Genomic DNA, 23730 nt, shown 5'->3' with positions numbered 1-23730 from the left:
TCTCTCTCTCTCTCTCTCTCTCTCTCTCTCTCTCTCTCTCTCTCCTTTTGGGCATTGTGATTTGCAATCTGGATACAGAAAGGCCACCAAGTTGTCCAACTATTTTTAAGGAAAAATATCATCTTTATTGAATTTTATTAGCTGGCTAGCAAATTAGAACTAAGGCCCTATGAGGAATATATGGTCAAGATAGAAATAAGTATTTCCAATAAGCACATAAATAATTTGAAGTAAATAAATAACTAAATAACAGATGCTGAACATTAGCAAGGATGGAGCCCAGAGGCAATGCAGCACTCTTGCAATCTATTACTTAACCAATCTTCAAGTTTCTGTTTCCTTCATCAATTTTCATAGCAACATAAGGAATTCTCAATACTTTAGACTATGGTCAGGTATATTTTTATTTTATTTAAGCTTCTAATGCAATCAATTGTGTCCAATAACTGCATAAAGGTTCAGAGGGGCTGGGGAGATAATTCAGGTATAAAAGGTACAAGGTTTGCATGTGTAGCACCCCACTATCAATCCCAAAATTCATATGCCCCCCTCCCCCAGCCAGATGTAACCCTGGTGGTCCCCTAACATGACTGGGCCTTAACAGCGAATCTTCTGCCTTGATTGGTTGAGTATCACATGAACAGTCCCCAGCTTCCCTGAGCACTGCTTGAAAGGAACTCACCAAATAAATCAAATGTGATTTTTTTTTAATTCAAATGATATTGGTCTCTAGTACAAGGAGATAATAATAAAAACTGACCATACTCCAAAATCACATTAACCCATTCACTAATCTCTATATTGCTAACAAATTTTTCATGTATTTATGTGATTCACAAAGCACAGCTTTATAACCTTTCAAATATTGTATTTTCCAGAACAATTCATGTCAAAAAGGTAACAAATCTATGCATGTATTAATCTGTAAGATATATTTTCAAATAAGATTTTTAGGTCATTCATTTTTTCCAGATCAAAATTCATAGTATGTTTCAGAGACAGATTTTCTTGAATAAATGAGTTAAAGGAGCAAATGTGAGGCCCTCAGGGGCCAAAGGCCTCCAATAGTCTGGGAGTGTGACTCTGTGACAAGACACATGTTTCACATGCATGAGACCAGGATTGGATCCCTAGCACCACACATACAAATCCAACAGGCCTACGTAAACTCAGTGACCACCTCTCCAAGCTGCCCTGAAACAAGCAGCCACTTGAGGATGCTATCAGGGAAGTACAAAGTGCTTGCTGAGCATTTCCAGGTATCCTAGTAGAAGACAGGCTTTTTCTAATTTAAGGAAACATCAGTCAGGAAATGTGTGTCAGTCACCTCGATGACAATTTCTGATCACAGATATAAGAGTGATAGCTGATTGTCTCTTGCCTTTCTGCTGGAACAGAAGATGCATCATCTCATTATACATATACAGAAATCACAGGACTGGAAAGGAGGTGAAACTCCAGAGCCCAGAAGAGGTCATGATGTGGGTGCCAATCACCCTGACTTTGAGCTCAGAACACTGTCTTCTTGGCTCTGAGAGTCATAAACTATGTGGCTGTAAGTTTATCAGTGAAACCGTGTGAATCATTGATTGTGTCATTTATAAGCTTAGAAAGCAAGCATCCCAGGGCCAGGGCAAGAGTACAGTGGGGAGGGCATTTGCCTTGCACATAGCCGACCTGAGTTCAATCTCCAGCATCCCATATGGTCCCTCCAGCACCACCAGGGGTAATTCCTGAGTGCAGAAACAGAAGTAGCATAGCTGGGTGTGACTCAAAGAGCAGAAAGAAAGAAAGAAAGAAAGAAAGAAAGAAAGAAAGAAAGAAAGAAAGAAAGAAAGAAAGAAAGAAGAGAGAGAGAGAGAGAAAGAAAGAAAGAAAGAAAGAAAGAAAGAAAGAAAGAAAGAAAGAAAGAAAGAAAGAAAGAAAGAAAGAAAGAAAGAAAGCATCCCCTGTCCCTTTCCTAGCCACCACATAGGTTTTAGAAGAGGTCAGTGAGTCTGCAGGTATGTGTGGACTAAGCTTTGAGAAAATTAATTTTATCATGTTATAGAGAAAATGGGTAAAGAGCCCGGCAAGCTACTGAGAGTATCCTGCCCATATGGCAGAACCTGGCAAGCTCCCCATGACATAATTGATATGCCAAACACAGTAACAATAATGGGTCTCATTCCCCTGACCCTGAAAAAGCCCCCAGTATACCACTGGGCTACAATAGCACATGACAGGGACAAATGAAGACAGTACTGGTGCCCGCTCAAGCAAACTGATGAACAACGGGATGACGGTGATACAGTGATACAGTGATGGATAAAATGATCTTCAACCTGTAAGTAATAGTATCCAGTGAAGGTATTAGATCTACACAGAATCTCTGAATTCCAATAAAGTCTCTGAATTTCAATACAGATGTGTCAGGACAAACATGACCTCAAGTTTATCACAGGACCTGGCAATATATTGTTTGCAGTACAATATGTCGCTAGATGATCATCTATTGATCATCCTCAATATCTGTTGAGTGTGTGAAAATAACTATGTGAGTAAAGCTGATCTATACTCCATTCAATAATTACTTTACTTCCACTTATTCCTCACTCTTCCTATTGATGATATTCATTTTTTTCTTCCTATCCTCCAAATAAGACTTTCTCAAGGCTCTAAACTCAGTTTTCTCACATTTCCCTCTCTCTCTCTCTCTCTCTCTCTCTCTCTCTCTCTCTCTCTCCAGTTCCCACCCACAAACCCAGCAGAACATCCAAGTATTTGAATTCTTCTCGTAAGGACACAAATTCAACATTCCTAATAAAAGGCCCACAACTTGAACCCTGCTCCAACAGATGAAGTCTCACGCCCACCAAAAAAAAAACCTGCAATGCAAAGGGGAAAATCTGAGTGAAGAACTGAACCCTCCCCATGGGGACAGCTGAGCCTCAAGTGGAACTGACAAGCAAGCTTTTGCCACTCAGACAGTCACCAAAGTGTCCTACATTAGTGACAAAGAAGCCTCTTTACTCAGGGATCGTTACTTGCCTTTAATAGTCAGGTTCTTTGACGCCTGAGAGTTTTGAACCTTTAAAGGCATTTGGTGCCCTTCCTCATGAAGGAAGATAGTCTCCCATATGAACCAGAATGAGGGTCTGGCGCCGTAGCATAGCAGGTTGGGCTTTTGCCTTGCAGCTGACCTGGGTTCAATTCCTGGCATCCATATGGTCCCCAGGCACTGCCAAGAATGATTCCTCAGAGAGAAAACAAAAGGGAATGCCCTGCCACAGAGGCAGGGTGGGATGGTGGGGGGGGGGGGGGGGGATGGAGGTGGGAGGGATACTGGGATCCATGGTGGTGGAAAATGGGCACTGGTGGAGGGATGGGTATTTGATCATTGTATAATCGAAACCCAAGCACAAAAATTTGTAAGTCTACAACTGTACCTCATGGTGTTTCACTAATAAAAATATAAAAAAAATTTTTAAAAAAGAATGATTCCTCAGTGCAGAAATAGAAGTAACCCTGAATATTACCAACTGTAACCCAAAAAGCCTCCTCCTCCCCCCAAAAAAACAGAATAATTTGCATCCATGCTTTATTAAAATGGGCGGATTCATTCATACTATCTAGACCCTAGCCCACCTTTGCCCCTTGAGCTTATATGGCTTTGACGAAGTGTGCAGGAAACGTGCAAACTTTGGTTGGGCTCTGTCTTGATCTATTCTCCCACCTAGCCCTCCCCATCAATGTCCACGCCCTGCTGAAACCCAAAACTGTAACCACAGATTCTTCATAGCCCTACCTGGATCACTTATATAGAGTCAAATTTAAATTTGTCTTCACACTGGTGGTCTGACCTTTCTTAGCTCTGTAATTGGGAGCCAACTTTCTCCAAGCCACAAGGATCAAATCTCAATCATCCATATGTTGTTAGTGCTCAGCTTGGATGAATTTTGAGGCATGCACCATCTTTTCCCCTCCTTGGGTGGGAGGATTTTATCTTATACGGGATGGTTAAAAGGTACAGGCCCTTTTTTATGGTTGGTTCTATATGTTTCTGGTGTTTCTTAAATGTACTCTCTCAGAAGGAAGATAAATTTTTATTGGACTGTACTGTGTGAGCTTATGGAAACCTCCCTAGTCATATAAAACTAACCTAAATAACAGAAGGAAACCTTTTTCAATATGGCCTTAACTAGTTCACAAAGCAGTCTGGCTGGGATTTTTATAGAAAATGAGGTGTTTGTGGGCAATTAGTTACTTAAACATCTGTAAATTTCCATGTTAAGAATTTTTAAATGTCTAGTAAAAATCTAAAGGGGGTCATTTTTTTAAATAAAAGCCTGCAGTAAGCAAATTCCAAAAGGATGAGTGTAAATAACTGAAGAGACCTACTTAAGACATAGCAAGAACTCCTCTGTAAATGGACTTAGAGGATATTCACATACAGCCCTTAGTTTTGAAGCAATCAGATAATGTTTTCTAACTTTAGCAAGATAGAAAGCCTTAGGTGAAAAAAAAAGGGGGGGTTGGTTTGGCTTGATTTGGGGTCTACACCCAGTAGTCCTCAGGGCTTACTCCTGCACTCAAGAATCACTTCTGGCAGGTTCAGGGAATAATATGTGGTGGCAGGGATTGACCCTGGATGAGCCATGTGCAATGGCAAATGGCAAATGACTCTAATATGTCTAACTCCTTAGGTGAAAATTCTTGAACTTAAGGTTTCTTCATCTCTATTCAAAGAGATGCCCTCTGAGGTCTCATTTTCAGGACAGTTAGACTCATTCAGAGAACATTCACTTATAGGAAACCTTCTCCAGCACTACTAAAAGAGTAGAATGAAATATTCATACTACAAATATACTTATCTTCATTCACTGTTGACTATAGGGTGATTTGTATCTACCACTGGTCTCCCAGTCTCCATCTCTATAAAAACCCTTTCTTTTGCCAGTGTTCAACAGGAACTTCTACTCTGCTGATTCAAATGAGGACATCTTGTTGCAGAAATCTGAGTACCCCATGTACTCAGTCACGGAGTAGATCTACACATCAGTCACAAAGAGACACTGCCAAACTTTGTCACAGAAAGATGAAGACAACGCACTCAAAGCAGCAAGCTCTGCCCTGACTAATGAGCAGAGCTGTTACCCTCAGTGAGCTACAGGAGGACTTGGCCCAACGTCACCCATACTCTCCTGACATCATACACACAAGGTCATGCACATTGTTTCTGACATAAAACATACAACGTTACTGTCATTAGCAGATAAGGATTGTCTATTAGCCACTGTCTATTAGTCCAATGTGTAATTTTGAGAGTAAAGGTCTTATAGTCTTCATCTATGTAAATGACAGTGAAATATAATACGTCTTAAAACTTGAGTAATCACTAAGAAGAACTCATAAATTAAAGAATGTTTCAATGCTGTTAATGTGCTAATTACATACATCAAAAGTGAAGGAATCATTTATCAAATGAAATATTTTTACACCTTCCCAGAATGAGCTTTCTAAGTGGGTCATTCAATTGTTCTCACACTCTCAATTAGGCATTTTCCTACTTATATGTAAATGTTAGAGTTTCGTGTGTGTAGTGTGTGTATGTGTGTGTGGGGGGGGGGGGGGGGAGGGGAACATGTAGACCTGTTAAACCCAAGACCTCATTTGGCAAAGAATATACTCTGCCACTGAGCTAAATCCCCAACCTTAAGAGTTTCATTTTTTTTTTAAATCTGGTGTAACACACATATACAAAGGCAAAATTAAGTGACGTTCATGTCACATAAATATTTTAGGCTGATTTGTTCATATTTTTCAGCACCCACTCAAACCCTATAACAGAACAGGACTTTAGTGCAATGATAACATATGCTAACTGGACCCAAGTCCACATACCTACCCACAGAGATAGCTCAATAGACTGAATATTTTCTGGGGGTGGGGAAGTCCTGGGTTTGATCTCCAGTGCGGTGTACCCCAAACACTACCAGGAACAACACTTAAGCACAGAGCTATGAGTAGCCCCCATGCACCAAGAATGCCCTCCCCAAAACCCAAAGTCCATAAAGCAATCATTCAATTTTTTTTGTCTGTAATATGAGTGTCTCCATAGAAACCAGGAATACTGAAGAATCTACTCATAATAAAGGCTCTGCATTTTCACAAAAAAAAGTCTGAGATTTTTGCTTTAACTTGGGTTTACACAACATCACAAATGTATATCATTAGATATTTTTTCATTTTCATTTCATCATCCTGTTAATCGTCGATTGCCTCGAGCAGGCCCCAGTAACGTCTCTTTCATCCTAGCCCTGAGATTATATTCACGGCTCTTTAGGAGAATGAGACCCATCATTGTTACTGGTATTTGGCATATTTGGTACACCACGGGGAGTTTGCCAGACTCTGCCCTGTGGGCAGGCTACATTCGATAGCCTGCAAGTTTGTCCAAAGTAGGAATGAGATAATAAGATATTATCTCATTAGATATCTTCGGAATTTCAGTTGCAAAGATTACAAAAAAAGTCATGCACATAGGAAGGAAGGAAGGAAGGAAGGAAGGAAGGAAGGAAGGAAGGGAGGGACAGAGGGAGGGAGGGAGGGAAGGAGGGAGGGAAGGAGGGAGGGAAGGAGGGAGGGAGGGAGGGAAGGAAGGAGGGGAAAGGGAAAGAGGGAGGGAGGGAGGGAGGGAGGGAGGGAGGGAGAACGAAAGAAAGAAAGAAAGAAAGAGAAAGAGAAGAAAGGAAAAGAGAAAGAAAGGGAGAGAGAAAGAGAGGGAGGAAGGAAGGAAGGGAGGAAGGAAGGGGGAAGGAAGGAAGGAAGAAAGGAAGGAAGGGAGGGAGGGAGGGGGAGAGGGAGGGAGGGAGGGAGGGAGGACAAAAGAAAGAAAGAGAAGAAAGGAAAGAGAAAGAAAGGTAGAGAGAAAGAGAGGAAGGAAGGAAAGAAGGAAGGAAGGAAGGAAGGACGGAAGGAAGGAAGGAAGGAAGGAAGGAAGGAAGGAAGGTTTCTAAAAAGGACTTACATATGTAGTTATAAAAATACCAAAGCAGATTCCAGGCTAAATTCTGCCAAAAACAGCATAATTATTGCCGCCCATCAGCATGAAGCCTTGAAATTATATTCTCTTGTCTGATCAACAGCAGTCATCAGATTATCAAAATGATGCTATACTGCCTAAATTCAAATAGTTCTTATGTGGAGTAAGTACAATGCAATCAACAGACAAGCAACTATTTCACTCCCACACAAACTGTATCTTTTGTGAAATATATGTATATGTATATATATTTTTTTTAATGAAGAATGCATAGCCCTCCTACATATCTGCTTCTGCTCTCACACTCCCCCACATCTAATTATACATATGTTTTTAAGACAGGAAGAATTTTAGAGTCTAACAGCTCCAACAATGCAGGGCAAAGAAGAATATTAGTATTTGAACTAATCCTCACTGTATCTCGTTGAATTAATGTGATTTTTAGGAAAGTAAAGCCAGTTAACCAAAAGACCCCTGGGGGACTGAACAATAAAATACTCATAAACTAGGGATCTCACCAGTATTTTAATAATTTCTAATTAACTAAATTATGAGGGCTTAATTCATTCAACTATAAATGACTCCAAGCTTACTCCAAAATCTCTGCATTTTAATCTTTCACAAACTTCAAATTACCGATTGCTTGTCATGAGTCATATTGCTTATTCGAGAAGCAAATTTCTGAAAAAAAATTTTTAGAGTGAGGCTTCCAGGTATTATTTCACATATTACTTGTGAAAAGTTTATCAAACTTGTAAGCATCTAAAAGTGAAACAGTAATGACTTGACAGCTGGCTCTATGGTTACCATTAAGATAGTTAATTGGACCTGAAGCTATATAAATAATCATGAATGTCCATGCCCTCTCAATGGAATTATAAGAGGCAAAAAAATATGGAGATAAAAATCTCATTTCTCCATAACAGCATTTTAACCCAACACATCACTTATTTCAAGGGAAGAAAGTTGCAAGATATACCTCAGAATCTGGTTCTTGGGAGGCAAGCCATTAAGAAATTAAAGTGGGCCACAAGCTGCTTTCAATAAAACCTGAGTTTCACAAGGGAAAAAATAGAAGCAAAAAAGAAACTGAAGTGACTAGTAATCTTACTAATGTGTGACATTAAGGGGTATGCTCGATTTCTGGGAGGAAAAAATAATAAATTTAATAAACCAAAATAATGAACATTATATTTTCTCACTAAAAAATAGCCCTTTAAAAAATCAGGAATCAACTTGGTCTATAAAAACTTAAATGGTGGCATTGCACAATCTCAAAGGGAAATTTTAAATTTTGTCTAATTGTCATTTTAAAAACAGTGAGTAATCACTGTAAAGGTAGCCTCCAAGCAAGGACACACCAAAGTTCCTTTCACTGACACCTGCAACTCACCCAGCCCACAAAGAAACCTGGTCTTCTTTAACTCAGCAAGAGGTCAGGAAACTGCAAAGTCAAACAGGCAATGCTAGAAATGTACCAGAAAATAAAAAGAAGAGGAAGAATAGGAAGAAATGGGGAAATAGAAAGAAAAAAGGAGTTTCAGACATGAACACACTTCTCTGTAGGCAAATGTAGGTGTATACATCTTCACTACAGCTCAGTAAACAACTTCACAAAATTAAGCGAAGGAGAAAACATGTTTTGAATTCGGTTTGCAGTCAGTTCCACATACACACAGCCATGCACGACTTTACTCCCAAAGCGCGCTGATGTGGGGTGCAGGGTCACCCCAAGACATATCCAGATGAAGGAAAACACTAACTTCCTCTGATCTCTGGGAACACAGGCAGGCTTCTGAAATCCATGCCTCGGTTTCCAGACAGTATCCTCACAGCCAAGTTGCTCCTAGATGTGGAGTAACTGAGGTGAAAAACAAAACTCCAACTAATTAAAGAGAACTCAACGCTGTTCCTAGCCAAGCCCGCAGAGGCAGTGGGTGGGTGGCTGGTTCTGACTGTCCATCCAATACACACACGCATGCACACTAAGAACGAGCACACGCGCGCGCGCACACATACACACACACACACACACACACACACACGCACACGCACACACGCACACACGCACACACGCACACACACAGGCGCGCGCGAGTCTCCCAGGACTAAGGAGCGAGCTGAGCCGGAATTGCCGCTGTTCATAAAAGGAATTCCCCCTCCCTTCCCCTCCTCCCCCCTCCCCTTTCTTCTGTCCCTCCTCCCATCATCAGCTGGTGAATAATAACACTCTGCTACCTGCCTTGAGCGCCAGTCTTCAAGCGTTCAGAGAATTTAACAGCCTGGAAATTCCTGTTGTCCGATCGCTGAGGTCACAGATAAAGCTAAACAACAACCGTGGTTCCCATCAATCATAAGTCACTCACTGATAGAATGTATGGTAGGAGACCTGATGTAAGCAAGTCACCAGAGAAAATACCCACGGATGACGCATATCCAGGCATAAAAATAGTTACAGGGCCCTCAAAGGGATTATTCAACAGCCTACATTTAGCCTTTCTTACAAGAGACCTGAAGTCAAATTGCTGAGTTTAGATCGCTGGAGACAGTTGGAAGTTTAAGCTTCCTCAACAGACATAACCACAAGCAACAATTTTAAATAATCTCCTGCAATAACAAGCTGTTCAGTAAATTTTAAAACTACTCTAAGGCATTAAATAGTACCCCAACTGTCCTATAAAATGCCACTGAATATTTCCATTTGTTATGATGTTCTCTGCCATATAACAAGTCTTCTGTTTTCAAGTGCACTGCCCAAGCATTAATGCTTAAGTACTTAAAGAACAAACAGCACTTCTTGATTTCCAAGCAAGTGTTAAGAAAGCACAAGGGTAAGACAAAAAATAAAAACACAAACTGTTATGCAGCAGCTATAATCTTTTAAAAAACATTTAAGTAGAAATCAGCTTAATTATAAGTGTTACCAAAGAAACAGATATCCTACACACTTAATTTGCAATTATACCCTTCCTGAATTGGCTTGACCATGTTTATAAGTGATTAACACATTTCATATACCTATTATGGAATATTAACTATAGTTGCATTATTGTTGGTCAAATAAGTGAATAAAGGACTCAATGAAATGCTATATGCAACTATTTTAACTGAGTCAGTAACAAGATTCTAACCAAGACTGAAATACAGCCTCTTAAAAAAAAATTGTAAAGAGGAAAATAAATTTTACATGTGTAACAATTTGAATAGTTTTGAAGTCATCTGTTCTTTGCTTCCCACTCAAACATATGCACAGCTCCACTGCAGAGAAAGACCTTTCACATAGCTTTCATATTAGAAAATGCTGGATGCTTGGCACATTTGAATCCTTGAATATCTAAACGTGTTCCCGTCATCATTTTCTTTCAGTAAATATGTGGTCAACACAACAATTAATAAAAGCAACGGGCTATGACAAACCCCAAAAGTCTGCCTCTGAGCTTGAATACTTTCTACTTGCATACCCTATTAATCTTAATTACCAATCCTCTCCTAGTAATGGACAGATTTTCATTGTTGCCCAGTTAATTATTAGCCATAGAACATTTCTTTCCTGTGATAGGATTTATCTTAGTGCTTAATGCTATTAACAATTCTTCCCACCCAATTGGCAAAAGTCTATTAGCAACACAGTTCTAACTTTGAACAAACTTAAAGGTTTATTACAATGTTGCCTGAAGTGGGAGATATTACTCCACAGAGGGTGCTGAAATGATGAGGTGACATTGCGGGGTGGGGGGGGGGGGAGTGCCGTGATAGCCTCTGGTGCAATTAAGGAGTGCCTTCTGTTTGTTCACTTAATAAAGGTGAATTTCTAAGGGTGCAGGTGGGTCAAATCAATATGGGCACCTCTGATAGAGGGTAGAGAGCAAAAGTAACAGAATGACATTTCCCTCTGCAGGTAGATTCTCCATCACTTTCCTTAAGTATGGTAACACTGCTATAAATACAGGTGAGAATTATTTTTAGTCCAAAGGTTTCACAAAGCATTCACGTTTCTCTCCTTTGCATATGTGTCAACAGTATGTGGCCTAGTTTAACAAGTTAGAAATTTGGTGCCCTCTAGTTGATCACCAGTCACTAAGGCAACACTGAGGAGACATGTATGGACCTATCTTAGCCCACTCAAAAATACTGTCAAGTACCAACTCATCAACAGTCCAGGAATTAAATGGCATAAATCTGAGATATCTGGCAAAAGTGTGAGCTAACAAGACAAATTAAGTCTCTAATCTATTGAAAATGAGAAAGAAAAGAAACATTTTTATACTTGAGAAAAGAGAAATTGGGCTTAACTATCTCAGAAACCAAAAACAGTTCATGAATTTTGCAAACACTGATGTTTTATGACAGCTCAAAAGTAGACAAAGCACCCATAAATAGTCAGGTTGTACTGTATACAGTACATTTGACAGTCATCAGTCCTGGTGTTCTATTCTAGTTAGCCGTGAATTTAGGATACACGTGTAAGTTTTAAATAATATTTTCAAAATCAGGCACTGTTTTAAATTGCACAGACATAATATTAATCCAGAGATCACAAGTTTAATATAATAAAAATATTTTCTCAGCACTTGTGCTTCTAGTAATTCCTAATCTGTTAGATTTACAGGTTATTTTTTTTTGCCTTTTTTGGGGGGTCACACCCAGCATTGCATAGGGGTTACTCCTGGCTCATGCATTCAGGAATTACTCCTGGCAGTTCTCAGGGACCATATGGGATAATGGGAATCAAACCCAGGTTGGCTGTGTGCAAGGCAAATGCCCTACCCGCTGTACTATAGCTCCAGTCCCTAGATTTACAGGTTAAATTTCATAACCTTTAAATATCCTCCCTGTTTGAAAGGAAAACAGAACTTTGCTTTTGGGGTTGCTTGCAAGGCTAGGGATCAAACCCAGGGCCTCACATGTGAAAAATAGGTGCTGTATCACTGAACCCCATCCCAAGATTCTTAAAAAAAAAAAAACAGGAAATCCTTTACCCTAGATTAGAATCAATGATGTTATCACTATTTAAATATGTGAGATTATTTTCTGCTACAATGAAGAGGTTAAACAATTCATTGTCTAAAAATTCAGAAATCTACCCCATAAAACATTAGAGACCAGAAGCTGGATAGTACAGTGGGTAGGGTGTTTGCCTTATATGCAGCTGACTTCAGTTCAATCTTAGGCATCCCAAATGGTCCCCTGAGTCTGCCAGAAGTGATCCCTGAGCACAGCTGCACAGCTGAGCGTATCACTATATATATATAGTGAGATATATATATATATATATATATATATATATATATATATATATATGACACGGTGACACACGGTCCTCCCGTTGTTCATTGATTTGCTAGAGCAAGCCCAATAACGTCTCCATCGTGAGACTTGTTGTTACTGTGTTTGGCATATTGAATACATCACAGGTAGCTTGCCAGGCTCTGCCGCACAGGCAAGATACTCTCGGTAGCTTGCCGGGCTCTCCGAGAGGGGCGGAAGAATCGAACTCGGGTCAGCCACGTTGTCCACTTGTAAGGCAAACGCCCTACCGCTGGGCTATTGCTCCAGCCCTTACATATATATATATATGTGTGTGTGTGTGTATATATATATGTATGTATATATATACATATATATGCATGTATGTATATATATACATATATATTAGATATAATTTACTAAGCCTTTTCTTTATGTTATAAACAACATAACAATGTGATCACCAAATTATGACTACACTAATTATTTTAACAAATGAGAAGGGTGTATACTAAATATGTTAAAGCAAAACATAACTTTGTTTTTTTTTAGTAGGGTAAGTAGGAAGCTCCCTAGAAGACATCCTTTTAAATTCATCCTCGATGTCACTGATAGAATAAAATATTCTGATAATTTTACCATATTGTGACTGCATAAAAATTGGAAAAATATGTTCCTGGTTCATTTTCCTGTTTCCAGCCTAAAGATAGAGCTATCACTCCATATGATGAGACTAAGTCTCCCTTTGAGTTTCAGTATTATATCAGAATTTTGTTTTATTTTCAATGTTTTTCCCATTAGATTATAAATATGTCTCATTGTTTAAGAGAAGCCCTTTTCAACTGGTAAATAATATTGATTTGGAAACACTGTATGGGTGTTTGAGTTATCAGCTTTATCCTTACCAAGTGGAAAAATATCTACACAAACACACACACACTTTCCTCATACCTAATCTCTGACAATCATAATCATTTATTCACCACAGACCTATAACAAGTGAGTCTCATCTTTCACTTCTCTTCAAGCTCTGCTCCCATATGTAATCACCAAAGCCCATCATGTATTGTTACCTTCCCTCTTTTCATCTTCTTTCTAAATCCAACACCACAACCTTAGTTTTAGCCTTAGTCAATAGTCCGAGGTTATCCTTTCCTTCCAAGAAATGTGCTACATGACAAAAAGTGAACTTATTAAGGCATAAATCTCATCATGGCACTCACTAGACATCATGAGTCCTTCAATGGCTTCTGGCTTTCTCAAATAAAGTCTTGTATCACAGATTCTATAGGATCAAAATCAACATATGTATCACTGTATGTCTGAATTTCTATTGGACTTACTGTGCCTTGAGGTTTGACCCTATGCTATGTTCACTTCTCTAACTTCAGACCCAGTAGAGTATCTGGTGCATTGGCTAAATGAAAGTAGACCACATAAAAGAATTGAAATTTAAATGAGATCCACTAACAGATGGACAGCCAAAGAGGGCTCTGAACCTTAGATTCCAATCTACAAAAGGTGTTACGGTAAAATAACATACATTCTGTACCTACTACAATATGTAGAAGGTAAAAATGGTAACTATTATTATCTCAAAGGTAACTTAACCTTAACTATTATTATCTCTAAGGTATAAGTGTTTAAAAGGATAATTTCATTTCCAATGTGAGCTATAATTCCCATATATCCTACATCAAAAGTGTTGCAGCAATGATATGCTGTCTTTTTATTTGTGTCACCTAATATAATAGCCATTAGTAGTCAAACAAAGCTACTGGAACTTGAAATATGGTTAGTGTGACTGAGGACCTGGTTTTAATGTTTAATTAATTTAAATGTAAATATCCCATGAGACTGGGGGTTCGGGGTCTACCTTATTGATCAGATCAGTGTAGATTTTTTCAACTTTAATATTAGACCCATTTATACTTAATATAAATATGTAACTGAATCATTTTTAAAGTGGGCTCATCCACACTCATTGAGCAGACCCTTACTACATCTTACAAACATGTCATATGCCAGGTCAAGGAACTCCACCTTCAAGTGTAAGTGAGGAGGCTGGAAAAAAATCCTAACGGCTATAGGTTCAGATGGACAATAACCAGCTGAGTGACCCCAGGTAAGTCACCCAATCTTCCAAAGCCTTATGCTCATATTCTTGCTAGAATACAAAAAGAGAATATCAGGGTCACTCACAGATACCACCTAGCTACTAACATTCTGTTATTCAGCAACAGAACTAATTCGGTAACCTCACTGAAATAAGATTTCAGGTGGTCTAAGGCTTTGCTGGTTCTCTGTTCCTTTGACAAACCATACTACCTCTTAATCAGATATCTTCATTTTTCTTTGTACAATTGAACTGGACATAAGAAATGAGTTCTTTTTGCTTCTTCTTCAACCCTGTTTAGTCTTTGATTATGGATCCATAAAGACATTCTTCTAAGAGTGTTCCACAGAGTGGGCAAAGTAGCCCCTGGGAAGATCCAGGGGAGTTAAAGTAGCCTCAGATGCAATTAAGTTTGCTGCAGGGGGGTGGGGGTGGGGGGCAGGGAACGACTTTGTTTCTTAAAGTAGATTTCCAGGAGGTCACTCACTGAGATCTTTTTTTCCACTGAGTGGGGGGGGGGGGGGGGGGGTGGTAAGCTAAATAAATTTGGGGACTTCTGCAACAAGAAAGGCTGGCTAGAAGAGACAGACTGGTAGGGAAACAAGAAGTCTAGGGAGTAGGTCTATCCATCCATGCCCTTTCTCACAGTGCTGCCATTTAACCATTTGGAGAGGGGAGATGTGCATCTGTTTTAGTGGCTTTGACATATTTTTCTAAGAAACAGTACTAAGCCAGGATTATAGGGTGGTCCCTGCATCTAGGCGCAAAGACAGGATTACAATTAATTTAGAGGACTATAAGTGACCAACCAAGAACTTTCCACCACCAAGAGAGTCACAGTTGAGGGAGCCTGGCTAAAGGCAGGCCAGCCCCCATCTGCTGGCATGGATCAAGCTCATGGATCAAGCTCTTTCTCCATCCCTGCTGGAGAAGGTGCCAGAGAAATAAGCAACCTGATCCCCTGAAGAGTCTTTGGAGCTTGGCAGTAACCTGAGCAGCTCTAGGTTATTTTTTGCTGAGCGTTGGTGGTTCTTAAAGGGACTGTGTTCTATGTGCGCCCATCCTGACAGAGAATGCAAATCAATGAGAAGCAGATGGGCCCGAGCAATCGTCCGCAGAAGCCCTCTACTGAAAGCATAGAGTAGATCCTAGAAGATATTTTAATATCCGTTCAAGAGGATGAATTGTAATAGGCTGTGCTAGAACATCATTGGTTAGGAAAAAAAAAGAAATTAGAATGCTGACTAACCAGAACCCCTGCTGGCTTCAAGGGTGAAGAGGAAAGGAGGAATCCCCCAAGGCTGTGTCCTCAGAGTGAGCCTGCTACTTAAGAAGGAGTGGGGAGTAGAGATTAAAGGTGCAGGTGCCTGCCAGGACAGTTATTATCCTGTTTATATGCTCACTGCAGCCTTTACAAGCATAATAATTCCGTTCTAGAGAAAAGCAAAGCGGAGCTCAGCAGGTTTTAGAACATTCGGGTCTATGACGCGTCAGTACAGGCCCCATCCAACGCTGTCTATGGGGATAGGGAAGATTCTGAAAGCAAAAACTCACCCTATTTAAACAACAATGGTCCAGGAAACAACTAGTCCTTTCATTCTCTGTCCCACATCCCTTACCTGGCCGGGGAGGGACAGGAATAACCCAGTAACTAGGAGAGCGGAATGTGGAGGCACAAGTGCCTAGCTTTCTAAATGTGCTCCCCCACTGGTTCTATTCCCGGAGGCTCAGTAGCAAGAACAGTAATACCTACATCATCAGGCTGTTTGGAGATTAAATACGATCATTGTTAAGTTGTAGTATATTTGGAAAGGTGTCTGGCACACAGAACCCTTCCGTTAAATAGTGGCTATTATTAGCTGCATTCGTATTCCTATTGAGCAAGTGGGTCATTCAAGTTGTCTTGAAATGTGGCAATGGGTTAATTGTTAAGAAAAATAATAAACCAGCAAGTCGTGGGGCAGGTACCATACAGACATGACCTGCGGGGCTCGTAACTCCACAGACAAATGATTCTCCTGCCCTAAGCACAGGTGAGAAAAGAAACTCTCAGAGGTTCAGTAATTTGCCTTAGTAACAACTAGTAAGATACAGAGCAAGGATTTTAACTGGATTCTGACTTCAAAGCTTGCATGCCTCCCAGGATGGAGAACTCAAAGGCTTGAGCAGAGGGGCAAAAGAGGAACTCCCAGGCAGTTCCTATCAGTTAACCCTTCTCTTGCCCTTCCCTTGGTCACAGTTTCTCTAACCTGTTTCTTCCCCCAGCTATAATTTTTTGCATGTGAAATGGGAGGTGCAGAGGAAAGAGAGCTGTACTCTATAGCAAGCTGACTATTCACTATTAATCTAGAAGTAATTCTACAGATAATTGGAAGTATTCTGCCATCCTATTAACAATCTGAGCCACAGATCTACAGAGATTCCCAAATCCGCTACATCAGACAAAACATCACAGATATGCATAATATGTTACAATTCAAAAAAACATCTTCAGAAACACTCCTTATTTAATCACCCTACTCAAGGCAGCTATATACTAAGATGAAGAAACACAGACCTAAGTCAAGACTACTGCCTATAATTACATAATAAAGAAATAGGAGACTCAGACTGAATACCCAGATTTTCTGATTTCATATCCATGTTCTATCCATTATACTCTATCTTGCTCTAAGATAATTTTGTGTGCTGCTATTACTCTTAGAAATATATCCAGGTGTAATCTAGTCTCAACATTTCTCTGTCTTCATGCATTGTCCTTTACTCATACTGAAAAACATAGTTTCACTTACCCTAAATGGGTATTTCCCATCAAAGCATGATACCTTTATACAAATCAGGTGCAACAGGATAAGTTCCCAAACCTTCAATGTCTGGTGGTAAGACCATGTCTGACTTGGCAATGTGCAGTGTCCACTGGACTTAGAACAGAGAATCAATGAATATGGTTTAAGAGAACTATAACTTTAAAATATAAAACCATAAGTATATCCTTGATTTTAATAGTTTTTTTCAATTAGACTATCTTTACAGAGAAATTGGAAACAGAAGTTGTATGACACTTCTAATAGCTTGATGATAGACACTGCAGTTTTCTATACAGATGTAAAAACAGTAGTTTTCTATACAGATGTAAAAACATACAGTTTTTTCTTTTTTTTTTCAATTTGGATTCTTTATTTTTGCTTACATAATTACTCTGACTAGGAATTCCAATACTATCAGAATTAAAAGTACTAACAGTGGTAATTCTTGTCTTATTCCTGATCTTAGCTGAAAACTTTTCTTCTAAGATGAAGATTTCTTCCTTCAATTTGACTTGATATACATATTTTAATGATGCTAAGTATGCTTCCACTATTCTGCCTTGATGGGAGTTCATATCATAAATGAACGCTGATTTCACTATTGCTTTTTCTTCTTCTATTAAGATAAGCATGATTTTTATCTTTTGCTTGTTATCATAATGTATCATGTTGACTGATTTGCAGATGTTGAACCATTCTTGCCATCCTCTTGATCATGGTGTACGATTACTTTTTAACACATGGTTGAATTTGGCTTGCTAATATTTAGTTGGAGTTTTTACTTTCTTTCATGGCATACTTGTATTTTATTCCCTTTATCTTTTGTGTATTTATTATAGATTTTTGTTTTATGGTTATCACAGGTTTAGTCTAACAATTTATACCTAGGAGATATACATATATATATATATAGTGTATTATTAAGATAGGAGCCATCCCTAGCAGTGTTTGGGGGGGAGGGGGGCATGTGAAGTTAATCCAAAATACTGAAATGGATAATAAGTAATCTTGAAAGTTGTCTAAATAATTGTTTGTAATAATACTGTTCCATAACCAAAACTTATCTTCATAATATATTTATCACATTGCAATTTTAAAAGCTGATGGGAAAATAAAAATTAGAACTACATTTTATGTATTTATTGGTTTGGGGCAACACTCAAAGGTGCTCAGGGTTTATTTCTGGCTCTGTGCTCTGCTCCTGACAGGGCTTGGGGGACCATAGAAGCATCCAGGGAAGAAATCCAGGTTGAGCTTGTGAAAAGCATATACCTTACCCTCTGTACCATTACTCCAGCCCCCACAGCTACATTTTGATATTAATATTGGGTGGCCAAGACTCTGAGACTATAAAAACCAGCTCCCGGAGGAGAAGAGCGCAGTCTCCTGCCCCTGCGCCTGGCTATTTATCGCCGGGGCCCCTTGGAGGGGAGCGGGTTGAGCTTTCCTCCCCGCCCTGGCCAGGGCCCCGGCAGCTGAAGACCTCCAGGACCAGCCACCACCATGCTGAGACCACTCTCCGCACACATGAAGGTATTGGCAGAGGGACAAATCCACGCGGGTTCCGGGGCCGAGATCTCCAAGCCTACTCGGATTGGAGTCGAGCATCCTCCACCCAGATCCTCCAAATTCCAGTTGGCGGGGGTCACACCCACCAACTGGCCCCCTGGCGCCGTGTAATCCCATCAGCGGCCAAGACTCTGAGACTATAAAAACTAGCATTTGCGGCCGCGCGACATCTTATGACATCTCATTCCTACTATGACAAACTGGCAGGCTACCGAATGTAGCTTGCCCACACAGCAGAGTCTACAACTATACCTCATGGTGTTTCACTAATAAAAAAAAATACAAGAGGAAAATGGAGTAGATCATAAGAACTACAAATGTAACCACTTATCACTTACTTACACTGTCTAATTGTGACTTTGAAACACAGACTTGTCTTTTCAGTAAATTTTCAACAAATTCATATTTCTTAACTGTAAAACCTAATCATTTGAGTCTCTATGTTTGACCTTACTATATAAACCCAACTTTATTAATCCAGCTAAGAACCAGTGAGTATCAGAAAAATATACTCAAACTTCTTCAAATGTCATTTTACTGAAAAATGGTTGTTGACAAATACTACAGGAGACAGGCTAACACTTTTGAGAAGGTGTGTGCTAAAGCAATCATTTCCCACAAAAATCATAAGAGAACTCAGCTCTGAGCCAATATGATACACACTCTATAGTCAATCTTGTTATATCACCTAACCTGTTACAGTCACACTTTATTTTCAATCTTGAAGAGATCTCAAGTTCTCCAGTTCCTCCTTCCCACAATCTATCCTTTTCCTCCCCCTCCATTCTGACCTCCTTGGGCTCCTTCCTCTCCTTTTCAAGGCTTCTTTCACTCTCCTCACTAGAGCCCATCGTGAGCCATTTCACCATTCCCCTTGCCACAACCTAGTTCATGTGCCACCCTATTTTGCCATGTGTTTTGCATCAGTTCCTTCTGTTCCCATATCGTCTATTCAAAAGTCTGAGGAAAAGTCATCAGCTTCTGAGACAACAAAATCTCTGCTGTGCCTTCTGAAAGCATTATCATCTCACAATGCTCAAGTCACTTCACTCTTCCACTTCCTCCAGAGCCAAGGACTAGTTACTAAATAAAACATAGCATGTGACTACACACATGTGCCCAAAAAAGGTAAATCTATAGATGAATAAAAATTAGATACGAGCTAGCCATGGGCGGTATTGCAACTGGGAAGGTACAAGAAATAATAATAATGTTCTAGCTTTTCATTGATTCTTTTATTTGTGAAAACTCCTATTGTTTATCTCCTTTACTGGATATTTGGATTTTTTTAAGTGTGATAAAAAAGATTTGCCGTCCTCCTCTTTATTTGAAAAAACTCATGGATTTTCTAAACTGTCACCCATATATAATCTAAGATCCTGAAAGGCTAATTTTTCAAATCTTGGCTTCATTGCACAGAAATTGGGAAATATCAGTTTATCAACCAAGGATTCTAGCAGCTCCTGGGATAAATTCCTTTGTTGCATACATTTGTGACTCCAAAAAGACTCTGGTTCCAGCCTGTTCAATGGGCTCCATCCAGGTCTTGAGATCTGCTTGCACAACACATAGTGATAGTAAGGTGCTCCTTATTCAAGAACAGACTTTGAGTCATAAGTTCACAAAGATGATCTCTGTACCACTCACAAATGGACTGTGAGATATACTTATCACTTCTACTTTACAGACCAGGAAGCTAACTATCCTGAGATTAAAATATGTATGGGAGTTTTTTTTTAAAAAGTAAATTAAAATTCAGGTCTTTCTTATGCCCAAGTTGAGGATTCCCCCACAAGTTACATATGACCACAGATAGGACAAATCAAAAGACAGTCGCTTTTTTTTCCTGAAAGGCCACCTTCTCTTTGAATTACCTTTTCTTTCTCTCACCCTCCTCACTGCTGATTCAGTCACTAGTACTATTTCCTAAGCATGAACATCACAGTAGTTATTCAGAATTCTACTGTATTTCTTTTAAATATTACTTTAATGGCATGCAAACTAAGTCTCCTTACTCAGACTTGGGTTCTTCTATTGCGTTCTCATGATGCTGTCTGAGAGTTCTTTGTACGATGCAAATCAAAGCCTCTTTTCTCACCGACACACAGGCTAAAATTACAACATACCACCATGGTCTACTTTCCTTGACAGCCAAGCATTCTAGAGCCTTCCTGTTAACTTACACTCCTTCTCAAAGAAATTTTTTTTGAGATTTTGCATGTCAGGACTCTTTTCATCTGGACTTCTTTTCTTACCGGGCAAACTTTTACTCATCTTGCAAGATGTAGCTCAAACATTTACTCTTTGTCGAGCTTCCAAGCACAGCTGTCTGCGTCCCTTCAATGTCACAGCTACGTTCTATACATCCTTCTCTTCAAACTCCTTTTATAATGTACTGCAGTCTGAACTCTACATCTTGAACCTATCTACAGGGGCAGACATATGCCTCTTCTTTTTTTTTTTCCTTGCATGCTTGGGAAGACACAACAGTGAAGTCCAAAGTAGTTAAGCAAGTAGACTAATAAAGAAAATGGATCATATGAAGGTATAGACAACTTCAGTCCCAACTTCAGTCTGAGAGTAAAATGAGAAAATGTTCTAAACAATGACAAATCAGACCATTCATGTTAGAAGTGATGAGTATAGCCCGAAGTCTAAGCTGTTGTGTTTTGTACACAACTTAGCTTTGTATATGTAGCCACAAGAAACTAAGATCTAAATCTCACATCACCTCCTCCTTCCTCCTCCAAAGCCATCTATCATACTCAGAATTACATCCTGGAGAGAAAGGAAAGGGATATAGGTGGTCTGTGTTGAGGACAATATCCTCCGGATCCCAAATCTCTGAGCCGAGTGTGGCTAACCACTCATGCTCAACTTCAAATTCTAGATGGAAAATACATGGCCTAAGACTTATTAGAGATTATTTTGAGTTGATCTGGATATACCAGAACACTGGATCTCTCCCCTGGATCAGCTAAACTGAAACAGAGCAAAAATAAACATCTTTCAGGAGTCAAGGAGATAGGTCAGAGGGCTAGACATATGTGCTTCACATCCAGAGGTATCAGGTTTAATCCTTAGAACTGCTACCTGACAACCTCTAGGAACAATCCCCAACCAACCACATGCCAAGAATTTCCCCTGAACACCACTGAATGTGTTCTCAAAACAATAAATAAATAAAAGTCCTAGAGAAGCTGGAAGACAGTACAGGTGGTAAAGTGCCTATCTTGCCTGTGCCCTTCAGGGTTCAATCTACAGCATCACATGGTTCCCTGAGCATCACTTGGTATAGCCTTGGAGGCCCCTTTGCATCATCAAAGTAGCGCAGCTGGCCCCAAATAGCCCAAGAAGTACTGAGAATCCTCAGGCGCAAGTGCTGAACTGGCCAGCGGGCTAAAAATCACCAGATCTTCCTGAGGACTACCTGGGAGCACCACCCTCCCACTAAACACACAAAAGCCATTTTTCAGATTGTTCTATCATCTCTAATATAAAAGACAGGGATCACGATCACGATCATCCTGTTGTTCATCGATTGCCTCGAGCAGGCACCAGTAACAACTCCTTCTTCCTAGCCTTGAGATTTTAAAAGAGTCATATTCAATGCACTTTCAGGGCTAGGAGAAGAGACCTGGTTTATCATTGTTTACTGGTATTTGGCATATTGAGTACAGCACGGGAAGATTGCCAGACTGTGCCGTGCGGGCAGGATATTTTCGGTAGCCTGCCGGGTTCTCTAAAGTAAAAACGAAATAATAAGATGTTGCGTGGCCACGAATGCGGCCACATGCTTCCAGGAGCTGGGTTTTATAGTTTCTGGGTCTTGACCATTGATGGAACAACCTGGCGCCAGCAGCAGGTGGTGGATGTAACGCCTACCTACTGGAAGATGGGGGATCTAGGTGGATATGGACTGGCACATAAAATAAAGGGCCAAGAATAAGAGTTATGGCTTTAAAGGGGAAAAAAGCAAGCAAAGGCCTAGGGGTCGGCAGACACAGATGAGTGTAGCCATGAAGCAGGAGAGGAGAAACTTGGAGTTTCAGAGTTGAGCCAGAGGCCAAGTCGTTGTGGGCAGGAATAATTAATCCACCCATCACTCCATGACACTTCAGAACCTTAAGTAAAAGGCAGGACATCAGATGACCGACAAAACTCACTCTTTACCACAGCAGAGAGGGCTGATTACAGCTTTCTAAAGCCCCTCCGTGCCATGAAGGCTGCAATTTAAAGACTCTCTCTAGAAAAAGCAGCAGTCAAGTAGCCCTGAGGATATGCCTAAAGGCAGTCACTACGTTGACATTCCACAAAGAGAAAAGGAGGAGAGAATTTTTTCATGAAGCCAAACTCTGGACTGAACTGCTTTTTCATACGTCCTCTCTGGAACAAGCAAAAAGCTGGGCAATGGCAGCTAGAACATGTAAAAAACCAGAGGGCAGCTGACATGAACTTCTCGCTGGCCTCCGTGCACAAAGGCCTTATTATAAGCCACACACAAAAATGCGTGGGCAAGACTTGGAGGGTTAGTTCCTCACCACCACCACCACCACCACCACCACCACTACCCCCACCAAACTCACTCCCAACGCTACGCTTTGAATGCATTTGTGTACACACACCCTCTGACAGGATCAGCGCTTCACGTTGCCATGGAGCTGAAACCTCTGTAGTCTAGAGAGAAGGATCACACTGCTTTTCTACTTACAACAGCAGAAGAATCACTGCATAATATTAGCTCTGCTTGGATTCCAGATTTTCAGCTGTGTGTCCCCATGGTGGCATATACGCTATACTGTTTGCCCTTACTTTCTGTACAATCACCACCATGGAAGCTGATAGCACACTGACTCTTGGTTTTGTCAATCAGTATGCAGAAACGTTAGCACATGTCATCTATGAGGTTCCTCCCTGGGGTCTCCTCCAGGGAGGAGGAGAGAGTTTGCAGCCTTGAAGCATCTCTG

The 23730-nt window shown here is 40.2% G+C and overlaps 1 protein-coding gene across 5 annotated transcripts in view; it reads right to left on the bottom strand.

Moving 5' to 3' along the window:
- HIVEP2 (HIVEP zinc finger 2) overlaps positions 1-23730 on the bottom strand; it is a 203940-nt gene that overhangs the window by 130722 nt on the left and 49488 nt on the right. The gene's annotated exons all lie outside the window — the stretch shown is intronic.

This window comes from Sorex fumeus, unplaced genomic scaffold (assembly GCF_029834395.1).
Source record: "Sorex fumeus unplaced genomic scaffold, SorFum_2.1 ptg000061l, whole genome shotgun sequence".
NCBI lineage: Eukaryota > Metazoa > Chordata > Mammalia > Eulipotyphla > Soricidae > Sorex > Sorex fumeus.
The sequence above is the reverse complement of the archived record's forward strand: the minus strand, read 5'-3'. Positions and strand labels throughout refer to the sequence as shown.